We start from the raw sequence: 11,441 nt of genomic DNA, 5'->3' as shown, positions 1-11,441 counted from the left end.
CTGGCCACCTTCTTTTTCATTTTAATATATCCGGATTTCAAAGGGACCTTTTTTGAGGAATTTGTTTTTAGATGGGGTTCCTTGCGCTTGGATTAGCTTTGTAATATGTTTTTTCTTGTATTTGGGTGGTTAACTCAACTGGCCGAACTTTATTTTATTAATAAAAGATGTTCTACTTATATAAATAAAAATTTATATGACTGCCCATGTATATGCTCGAGGAGTCGAGGCTTTAATCCTCACCTATGCCTGTCCTTTGACCCCAAGAATTGAGATGCAACCTTCATCTGTATAAGGTGTAAGCCTCTTATAAACCAGAGGAAGCTTAAGCCCTAGAGCTAAAATCTTGTACCTCGTCTCAAAGTGGTAGCCTTATATGCCTTGGTGTTGTATATTTAAACAATGTTACTTTTTGTGCATATTGTCTTGGGATTAGCTAATTACTGTAATGAATTTCACCATGACATGGTTCTCAGTAAGGATGTTTAGAAGAATTTTAGATAATCTTGAATTGTAGCTGTAGGTTATGAATATTCGAAAAGTTTTAGGTGAAGGGTGGCTCAATAAGCTACCAGACACATACCATTTGTACACGGAGTTCCCCTCTTAACTTCTATGAGCCATTTTGGATCTTTTCTGAATCTAATGGTCTATGGGTGCTATCTATAGAAGCTGTGTGGACCATATTTTGTGCCTTTAATTGTTGTATTACAATAGAAATTTAGGACAATGGGTTGTAACTGCGTCAGCAAAGTGTCGCCGTCGAGGTGCATTGAGATGGAATTTGAGAAAATAGGGAACCAAGATTATACATTGGAAGCCTATGACTTGCCCCTTCTGTGGCTCCTGCTTTAGGAAGACAAAACAGTTGTACCCTCCAAGGATGAAACTATGCAGTTCTTTCGTTGAACATGAATTAGGAAGACGACCCAGTCTGGTGTGTAAAGAAGTAATTTACTAATGTGGAGGAAACTAGAGGAAACGAGATTGTCCTGTACATCACATTACCAAGTTTAATAATGTTGAATGAGTATTATGGATTTATGGTGAATATAAAGATAAATGGAAAGGTAGAGATAGCAAGTTGAATAGGGATGATTTTATCCCATTATGTCTCTTACTGGCTCCACCCTCTGGTTGTCGAGTACTGCCCACGTATCATGGGTCTTTGGGTCCTTGTTAATTTGTACAGTAGCGTCTATATCAGTGTCTAGGTTGTTGGGGACTACCCAAGTCTTCCAAGGTGGCTTGTCTTTGGCATTTTTGTAAATACTAGCTATTGTGACTAGGCTCAAATTTTGATACTTTATTCCAAAAGTTCAAAAAGGCTTAGCATCCTTTTGAGGGAATGGGCTTGTTAAAAAGTTGTTTAATTTTTTTATTTTCTTTTATAATCTTTTTATATGTTATTATTAGAGTTAGAAACCTTTTTGTTTGTTATAAGATTTAAGACTAAAGTTTAAATTTTTTTTAAAGTTCTTATTTTAATTTTTAATGTTTTTAAATGAGCGAGAAAATTACAAATTGAATGGTGTTTGGATGAATTCATGCTGAGAATTTACAATCTTAAGCTTCTTTTTTTTTTTTTTTGTATGCTTTTTATACAAACTTGTTTTAGTATTTTTATTTTTTAAGATTAAGATCAATTCATTATAGGTGTTTGATCAAATTTCTAATAGAGGTTTAAATAATGACTTAAGTGTAAAGGTGAAAAATCTTGAAGATGTGATGGAATTTGAATTGTTCTTGACGTTGGTTTGTGTACTAAGTAAAATAAGACCATGAATAAGTGTAGGATATGAATAGAAATGATGAAAATGTAATTAAAACATGCAGATGGATTAATGAATCCTAGATAATAACTACATTCCTTCCCACCATTATATGAACAATCGGAATTCCCACATAATGCAGTCCAAAGGATGTATACCATACTTTAAACCTTTACTTGTCATCATATTGTCATATCCAATTAGCTTTCATTTGAGATGTAGATTTTGTTTTCATCTCATTTTTTTTCTTTTGAATTGTATATATATATATATATAGGTTTATTGTTGATACTAAGAAATCAGTGGATGTCTATTTTAAGTATAATAGTTGGAAAGACAACTCATCATCAACAAACAAGTGACGATTCTCGTAAAAAAGTTGGGAATGAAAAATGCAATACAATTGAAGGTATTACTAAGTTAAAAATGTTAATCACTTAAATGATGTATAATTCAAGACTTGAGAGAATAGTTTACACGTTTGAATAATCAACAACAATATGCTAGGAAAAAATACCTTGGTGTTTGTTCACTAAATCAGTCATCTTTAATCTTTTTAATTTTAGGGTGCTAAAATAAAGGGATTTTTAAGACTCAGATAAACTTTTGCTAGCCATTACTTTCAGATCTCATCATTCAATTTCAGGTTTATTTATTTTAAATATACATAATTATGCTTCTCATATCCTGATTTTCTACAAAAATATATATAATATTTTGTATGTTTCTATTCTAGGCATAATGACGGGAAAGACAACTCTTCATGGAAAAATAATTGACAATTCGCGTGTAAAGCTTGAAAATAAAAAAAGTAATGAAGAAAGCAATAAAACTAAATGTATTAGTTATTTATTTAATTTTTTAATTATTTTTTGGAATTGATATTGATATTTAAAATAAATGCATATCAGTAATTATTTTGTTTGAATGTTAGTTATATTTAATTATTTAACTATAATATGCAATAACACTGGTGTAGGTTGATATGATATGGATTTTTAATTTATTGTAGATGATGGTTGATGGTTGATTGGCTTCTTTCTTAAAATTCCTTTTGATTTTGTAGATTAATGTTCATGTTGAGGCATGGTTGTATAATGATATACGTTCAAGAGTTGACTATGATACACTATGATTGTAGAAGTTATGTTTTTATCTCAAGTTTCTCAATTCTAGGATTCTTTGTAGGTTTTCTTATGTTTTAAGAATTTTAATTTTTGTCTTATATCTATTCCAACAAATGGTGATTGGTTTCTTTCTTGAAAGCCCTTGTGATTTTATAGATTAATGTTCATGTTGAGGCATGGCTGTATGATAACATGGGTTCAAGAATTGACTATGATTGTAAAAGTGTAGATTTTCTTGACCCATCTAATGGGTATTGAGTGTGTAGCTCTTATCGTCATACTTATAAAATGAGCAGCTCTACACTGATGTATTTGTGAAGTTACGGATATAAAATAAAGAGGATATTATATTTAATCTCCAAATCCAATATTACTTACTTAAATTAAAATCAAGATTGTCTAATTTATAAATGTCCTCACCCTACTAAACATATTATTTCATTCATCATTTTCATATTTGAATTTTGGATTATACAGCACGTGCATGGCCCACTAGTTATTATAAAAGTCAAATTAAAATAATGATTTTTTAAGTAAATAAAAAAAAATTCACTAAAATTTTCAAATTGTGTTCAAATAGTATAAAAGGATTTGTGTACACATCTAAAGCTAGTGTGAAGATGAAAAAAAAATAATAATAATAATTAATAACAACCACATAAATAAAGTATTAAAAAGAAAAAGAGTACCCGTGTTTAAACTGTGAGAGGGAAGAAAGAAAAAGAGGAGAAGACTTGACTTTAAATATGTAAAATCTCCTAAGATTCTAACTATTTCAATCTAACCCCTTTGAATATTCTAACTCCTTTGACTTAGACAAAAGGCTTTTTTTTTTTTAAAATTTATTTTTATTTTTATTTTATATTTGAGAAACCTCAAAATTTTCAAAATGATGACATGCCCTCCTTGATTCCTTTCCAAAGATGATTTCAATGCACTTACCATTATCTTCATTGCGTGCACCTCGTCATCACCTCGTCATCATCATCTTACCCAAGTGGTTGAATATAAACCATTGAGATTGTCACCTTGATATAAAAATAAATATATCAACTGTCTCACTACTTAATATCGACGTGATCGACACTTTGAAAAATCTACGATATTGCATTTCATGTTTTGAAATTCTATTTAAAAAAACAGTGAGTTGGAATTGGAATTTTGTCATATCCAACCCACAAGAAGGTTATTTAGCCTGTAAAAAGATGATGCTCCCATTTAATTGTCTATATTTCATCCCAAGGAGTCAATGTTGTCAAACTTTTTTTTATTCAATGGTATGTATGTATGAATCATATTGGTGTGCAATATATAATTTTGGAGTTCAAATCTTATGCAACTAGCCTGGAGGGTATATCCTACACCGCAAAACGTTGCCAATTAGGACCTCCAAAGCATAAAATTAGAAAGGTTCTCCTTGTAGAACAAAACACTAAAATTGATTTTATATTTATATATATATATATATATATATATATATATATAATGGGAAATGTTTAGCAACAAACATTTTGGCAAAACATTTTTCAAAACATGGGTTAGAGGTTTTGGAATGGGCTGATTTGTGGTGAGGATGATCTCTACGGCGAGGAGATCATCATCACCAAAAATCAGCTCATTCCAAAACTTCTAACCCCATCAAAAATGATTTACAAAAAGTGGACGGTCCACGATTTTTCAACTTGTGAATGGGCTGATTTTTGGTGAGGATGATCTCCGCACCGTAGAGATCATCCTCACCAAAAATCAGCCCATTCCAAAACATCAAACCCACGTTTTGAAAAATATTTTGTCAAAATGTTTGTCAGAAAGTTTGTTGCTGAACGGGACCCATATATATATATATATGAACAGCGGTCCTAAGACTCATATTGCGACTCACATTGCGACACACCGTTTTGTCTTATATGGGCAAAAATATTTGAAATGGGCTGATTTTTTGTGAGGATGATCTCTATGGTGAGGAGATCATCCTTGCCAAAAATCAGCTCATTATGAAACTTCTAGACCGTCCAATTTTTGTTGAAAAATTATAGACCGTCCAATTTTTGTAAATCAATTTTGATGGGGTTAGAAGTTTTGGAATTGGATGATTTTTTGCCAAGATGATCCCCTCATCACAGAGATCATCCTCAAAAAAAATCAGCTCATTCCAAACATTTTTGCCCATATAAGACAAAACGGTGTGTCGCAATGTGAGTTTCAATATGAGTCTTAGGAACGTGACCCTATATATATATATATATATGGGAACGGTTCAGCAGCCCTAAAGTTTGCCAAGTTTGGTGTCAAACATTTTTTAAAATATGGGTTAGAAGCTTTGGAATGAGCTGATTTTTTGTGAGAATGATCTCTATGATGAGGAGATCATCCTCACCAAAAATCAGCCTATTCCAAAACTTCTAACCCCATCAAAAGTGAGTTACAAAAATTGGACGGTCCACGATTCTTCAACTTGTAAATTAGGGTTAGAAGTTTCAAAATGAGCTGATTTTTTGTGAGGATGATCTCTTCACCGTAGAGATCATCCTTACAAAAAATCAGCCTATTCCAAAACTTCTAACCCCATCAAAAGTGATTTACAAAAAATGTTTGGCACCAAACTTGGCAAACTTTAGGGTTGCCGAACCGCTCCCTATATATATATATATATCCGTAGACTAGGGAGTATCCCCACTTGAGGTGAATCTAGTCTATACACTCCACACCAGGTGCATACGAACCAGACTCATAATTTCATATTTGAATATAACAGAAAGGACTTTTATACTGACACCCCAAACTTTTATTATGATACATCATTGGATGAATTTAAAGCCCCGACAAGTATCGTTTTACAAGCATACAATTTTATTTCATTTCATTTCGTTTCTATGATTTTTTTTTTTTTAATCTTTGACTTTTCTTCATGAATGATCTTTGAACCTCTCAAGCGGATTTACAGTGCAGACATTTGCCCCCAAAATAAAATTTAAAAAAAATATAAAATTTTATGCAACTACACTAATAATAGTGGTAAAAAAAATGATTCACCTCTATTGCTCTTACAAGAAATTTTAACTCATCTATTGACAAAATCTTGGCTCTACCCTTGAAACTTTCTATTGAGCTATCAATCAAGACGGTCGTGTCATAATTGAAAGTTGGCGTGGCAAAATAACATTCTCTATTGACGTGACATGTGCACAAAATCATAGATTTTTTTTTTTTTAAATACATATGGGAAAAAAAATCTATGACTCAATAGGCATTCCACATCAATTAAGTATGAGTGCCATATTCTAAATAGAAAATCTTTACTCCGTCAACATTCAGTTGATATTATGGATATGAAATCATAAATCTATTTCTTTGGGATACACATACTTATATTTTATTATGAGAATTTGCATTTATATATCCCGAGGAAATAGATTTATGATTTCATGTCAACAATACGTCAACCGAGTACTGACAAGACTTTCTAGTTAAAAATTTATTATTCATTTTTATATGAATTTGTTTTTAGTCAAATTTATCATTATTCTATAATAAAATAAAAAAATTAAATATATAAATAAAAATGTATTAGACCGACCACGGCTTGTCTACCAAAGCATATATGAAACCGAGTCTCATCCAATTTTTGATTCACATTTGTGTTAGGCACACCAGAAATCAGTTTGATGGGTGATTCATAGCTATTTATTTGATTGAGGCACATACAAGATTAATTAGGATTATCCAAATTTTAGAATGTTCTGTAAACCCGAACCAACAACAATCGGATGATGTCCAAATCAAATCGGATCCAATCCAACACATAAAGATTTTCCCTTTAGTATCCAAATTGGGTTCTTAATGGATCCCAAAATCTTAAGGTTTGTGTAAACATCAAAGATCAATGTGAAGACGAAAAAATAAATATATAATTAATAATAATCATAAAGTATTGAAATAAAAATAAAGAAGAAGTCTCTAATCTCTATAGCGTGAGAGGGAATAAAGAAAAAGAGGGAGAGAAGACTCGACTAAATAATTCATCTAAAGAACGCAAGATACATTTAATTTTATTTCAAGAAACCAACAACCAGTTTCCATCACCTGAATTAAAAAAATGGGAATTTGTAGTATCATCTCCTTAGATTTTCATTATTTTAATCTAACCCCTTTGAATTTTTTAATTTCTATTTAATGTTAGGGGGAACTATCCAATGCGTAGAGAGAAAGTTGAAATTTTCAAAAATGATATTCATTTTAATTTTGAAAATGATAACTTATAATTTTTTAAATTAAAATATTTTATATAGAGTAAAGATTTTGTAACTCAACATGTGGGGTGACTCAAAAACTCAATTGACGTGTATCCCACAAGAATAGTAGATTTTTTTCCGTAGGATAAACAATTGCACATCCTCATAAAACATGCATAATTGTTTATTCCTAAAAAAAAATTATATGATTCTTGCACTTATCACGTCAATGAGTTTTTGAATTATCCTGTCAGGTTGAGTTACAAAACAAACACTCTTTTACATTAGTAGAGACGTTCATCATAGGATCAACATAATATTTTATTTTACTATTTTTTTTTTAAAGAAAAAAGGCCCCTTAACGAGCATATCCCCCATTTTAAGTCAAAATTGTCCAAACAACCAATATAATTAAAAAATAACCATGTGGTTGCTCAATAAACACTGCTTCATTTAACTCTTCATGTAAGAAAGCGCTTTTGACGTCAAGCTGATAGATTGTTGTAAACTCTAAGCACAAGGCAATTCACAAAAATATCTGAATAAAAATATTATTGAATTCAAAACAAGCTGTTAGCTGTGAAAAAGGGTGGACCCAAAAATTAAAAGATTAGTATGTTTTTACTAATTCAAGGTATTTTATAGGGGTGATACCAAAACACCTGAAAAATATTTTCAAGCTACATGAACTTTCATATATGAAATCCTTCCTTAACCTCTTCAACCTCAAATTTTTCGTAGCCATCTTGGTACAAAACAATGGCTCTGAAAAACTCAAAAACCTCTCCAATTCAATCTCCAAAAACCCTTTTCTCCTTCTTCGAATTGTTGTTGTCGATGTTGTTCTTATTTCTTATACCATCTTCAAACGCAACTACCTTCAACTACCCAGACTTTCAATCATACCCAACAAAGATAAATTTTCAAAGCAATGCCTCCCACGTACCTGGATTCATCCAACTTACAGTAAACCAACGTGATGAGCTCGTTAGCAACAGTGTCGGTCGAGCTGTTTACGCTGAACCCGTGCGCCTTTGGGACTCTACCACTCAAGAATTAGCCAGCTTTGACACACGTTTCACTTTCGAAATCATTATGCTGTATCCACCAGATGGTGCTGATGGACTAGCCTTCTTCCTTGCTCCCAACAACTCCAACATCCCACCTAATTCGACCGGTAATCTCCTCGGCTTATTTGCTTCCAATTTGAAGTTCAATTCATCACAAAACCCAATTGTTGCTGTTGAATTCGACACCTTTCCGAACGAGTGGGATCCTAAATATGATCATGTGGGTATCGATGTTAACTCGATTGTATCGGTGGCGACGTGGAATACTACGAATAAGAATGCTTTAAAGAATGGTTCTATTGGTCATGCTTGGGTTAGTTATAATTCAAGAAGCCAAAACTTGAGTGTGTATTTGAGTTATGCTAAAAATCCTGTTTTTAGTAGTCCTATAGTTTCTCATATTGTGAATTTGAGTAATGTTCTACCTGAATGTGTTGATGTCGGTTTCTCAGCGGCTACAGGGTCGTCTTTTGAGTTACATAAAGTTTATTCGTGGGGCTTTAATTCGACAGAACTTGCTTCATGTTCAGGGAATACTAGCGGAGGTGGAGATGGAGGAGGAGGTGGAGGTGGAGGTGGAGGAAAGAATAATATTGGGTTGGTGATTGGTTTGGTTGTTGGTGGATCGGTTTTGGTTGGTGGGTTGGGTCTGATTTTGTTTGTTTGGTGGAAGAAGAGATCTAAAGCGAAAGAAGAAGAAGACGATACAATGAGCGACCTGTCCACCGACGATGATTTTGAGAAAGGAACGGGGCCTAAGAGGTTCACTTATAGTGAATTGGCCAGCGCGACAAATAACTTTTCAGAGGAAAGGAAGCTTGGAGAGGGAGGGTTTGGAGGGGTTTACAGAGGTCTCTTGACTGATTCAAAATTGGATGTAGCTGTTAAGAGGGTCTCCCAAGGATCTAGACAAGGAAAAAAGGAATTCGTCTCAGAAGTGAAGATCATCAGTAGATTGAGACACAGAAATTTGGTACAACTCATCGGTTGGTGCCATCAACGAGCCGAATTACTTCTTGTTTACGAGTTAATGCCTAATGGTAGTCTTGATGCTCATCTCTTCCAAGGGAAAATCATGTTAACATGGGCACTCAGATACAAGATAGCCCTTGGCTTGGCGTCGGCATTGCTCTATTTGCATGAAGAATGGGAACAATGCGTGGTGCATAGGGATATTAAATCAAGCAATTTGATGTTGGATTCAAGTTTTAATGCTAAACTTGGAGATTTTGGACTAGCAAGGTTTGTCGATCATGAATTGGGAATGAAAACAACCATGTTGGCTGGGACCATGGGTTACTTGGCCCCCGAGTGTGCTATGACCGGAAAAGCTGGTAAAGAATCGGATGTTTATAGCTTCGGAGTTGTTGCATTGGAAATAGCGTGTGGAAGAAGAGCTGTTGAACCTAAGGAGGAAGAAAATAAGGTAGGATTGGTAGCTTGGGTATGGGAACTCTATGGAAGTGGAAGACTTCTTGAAGCGGTAGATGCTAGACTAAGTATGGATTTCGATGAGCAACAAATAGTGCAATTGATGATCGTTGGGTTGTGGTGTGCTAATATGGATCTTAATTTAAGGCCTTCTATGAGGCAAGCAATTAGTGTTCTTAAATTCGAAGCTCCATTGCCCGATCTTCCCTATAAGATGACAATTCCCACACATTTCAGGTCTTCAATGAATGTGTGTGGATTCTCTCAAGCATCATCCAGCACTGGTACTGACTCTCAAACATATCCAAGTCAATATTCGCATAGCAGTTGCACCACCAATTCCTCACAAATAAGTACTTCCCCTCATTTTTCTGATTCTTCTGCTTTTCTGCACTCGGCGCCTAGATGATGATTTGCACAATGTTTAGGGTAAGTTGTTTGATTGAAATCTTGATGTAATAAAACTTCCTTTTAATGAAAGATTTATCCTATTAATTATATTAGTCATTAGTTATGAAAAGCCCCAAGAAGCGGTTTTATGTTGAGATCAGGAGCGTCATCAAAACTTTGAAATTAAACTATTTTTTACCAAAAAAGCAGGAGCCAGAGGTGGAGTAGGAGTTGCATGTTGGATATGGAAGAGTCACCCATGTATCTTTGATCAATTTTTTTCCCTTTATTTCGAGTTTTGTTCATCATTCCTGGTATATTCATATTTTTAAAAGACATATTTGATAAATTTGGGGGTCCAACTCAAAATCAATTGGCTATGAGTGGAGAGGCTTAGGAGTTTATAAGGAGAGAGACAAGGCAATTTGTGTCCGACGTGGGACTAAACTCAACAGTATTCATAGAAAGATAGATTTATCCATCTATCCTATCTGATTTAGATTTGGATGCAAGTTTTCTTTTTAATTAACATAGTACTTTGAGAAATCTTGTTAGTGTAAAATATGTCAATTTTGAATGCATAGGTTCTAGAAAATCAGCTTTGTTCTTGGCTGGGTTTTCCATAGACTAATATCCACAAAGATTGGTTTTTTTCACATGGCAGGGCAGAGCTTAGGGAGGAGACCAGAGAGTGCTGTTAATAATCATCACCCACTCTCATGATGGTGGTTGGAATCCTCTCCCACATTGGAGATTGGTTGGGAGGGGGGTTGAACCCCGCATTTGATAAGCTTAGGATTTCAATAGAATTTGTTTTAAGAGTTGGAGTTGAACTAGATTGTTGATTTAATTTGACACCGTAATGGACACGTTCTAATAGGTTAAAGGCTCCTTGAAACTTTGGGCTCATGCCATTACATATTTTGTTACTTGTCAAGACAATTTCATTATTTTCTCATTATAATAATATAGCTAAAAGAGTCGTGCTGGAGTGACCTCACCTTGTATTGCACTTTCCTGCCATGGAAGTGTGTTTGAACCATAGATGCTTTTTCACTCGTTCCTCGATGAAAAGAATCTATGTTCCCTACACACTTCCACATCAGGAAAGTGCAATGTGAGGTACAATCTTGAGGTCACTTCAGCTTTATTCTAACTAAAAACGACTGACATGAATGAGGGGAGGTGAGTCAATTATACAATTTGAAAATGTATCTTTTTTATATTTAAAAAATATTAGTAATATGATGTTCGGTAAGCAAAGTTATTTTTATAATTTAAAAATATTAATTAATACAAGTTAACGATATCCACATTTTCTCACTAAAATACTGAAGAGATGTTGGGATGTTTATTATTTGACCCAAAAAACTTAAAATACTAATTAGAGGAGAATTTTAATATCAAACAACTGTTGAG

General features: G+C 33.5%; 1 pseudogene; it reads left to right on the top strand.

The window, feature by feature from the left end:
- Nucleotides 1-7,807: 7,807 nt before the first annotated feature.
- LOC147409430 (L-type lectin-domain containing receptor kinase IX.1 pseudogene) lies at nt 7,808-10,190 on the top strand (annotated as a pseudogene).
- The last annotated feature ends 1,251 nt before the right edge of the window (nt 10,191-11,441 follow it).

Source organism: Akebia trifoliata, chromosome 2 (assembly GCF_017979445.1).
Source record: "Akebia trifoliata isolate Shusen 1 chromosome 2, ASM1797944v1, whole genome shotgun sequence".
Lineage (NCBI taxonomy): Eukaryota > Viridiplantae > Streptophyta > Magnoliopsida > Ranunculales > Lardizabalaceae > Akebia > Akebia trifoliata.
Note: the sequence above shows the minus strand (reverse complement) of the source record. Positions and strands in the feature narration are given on the sequence as shown.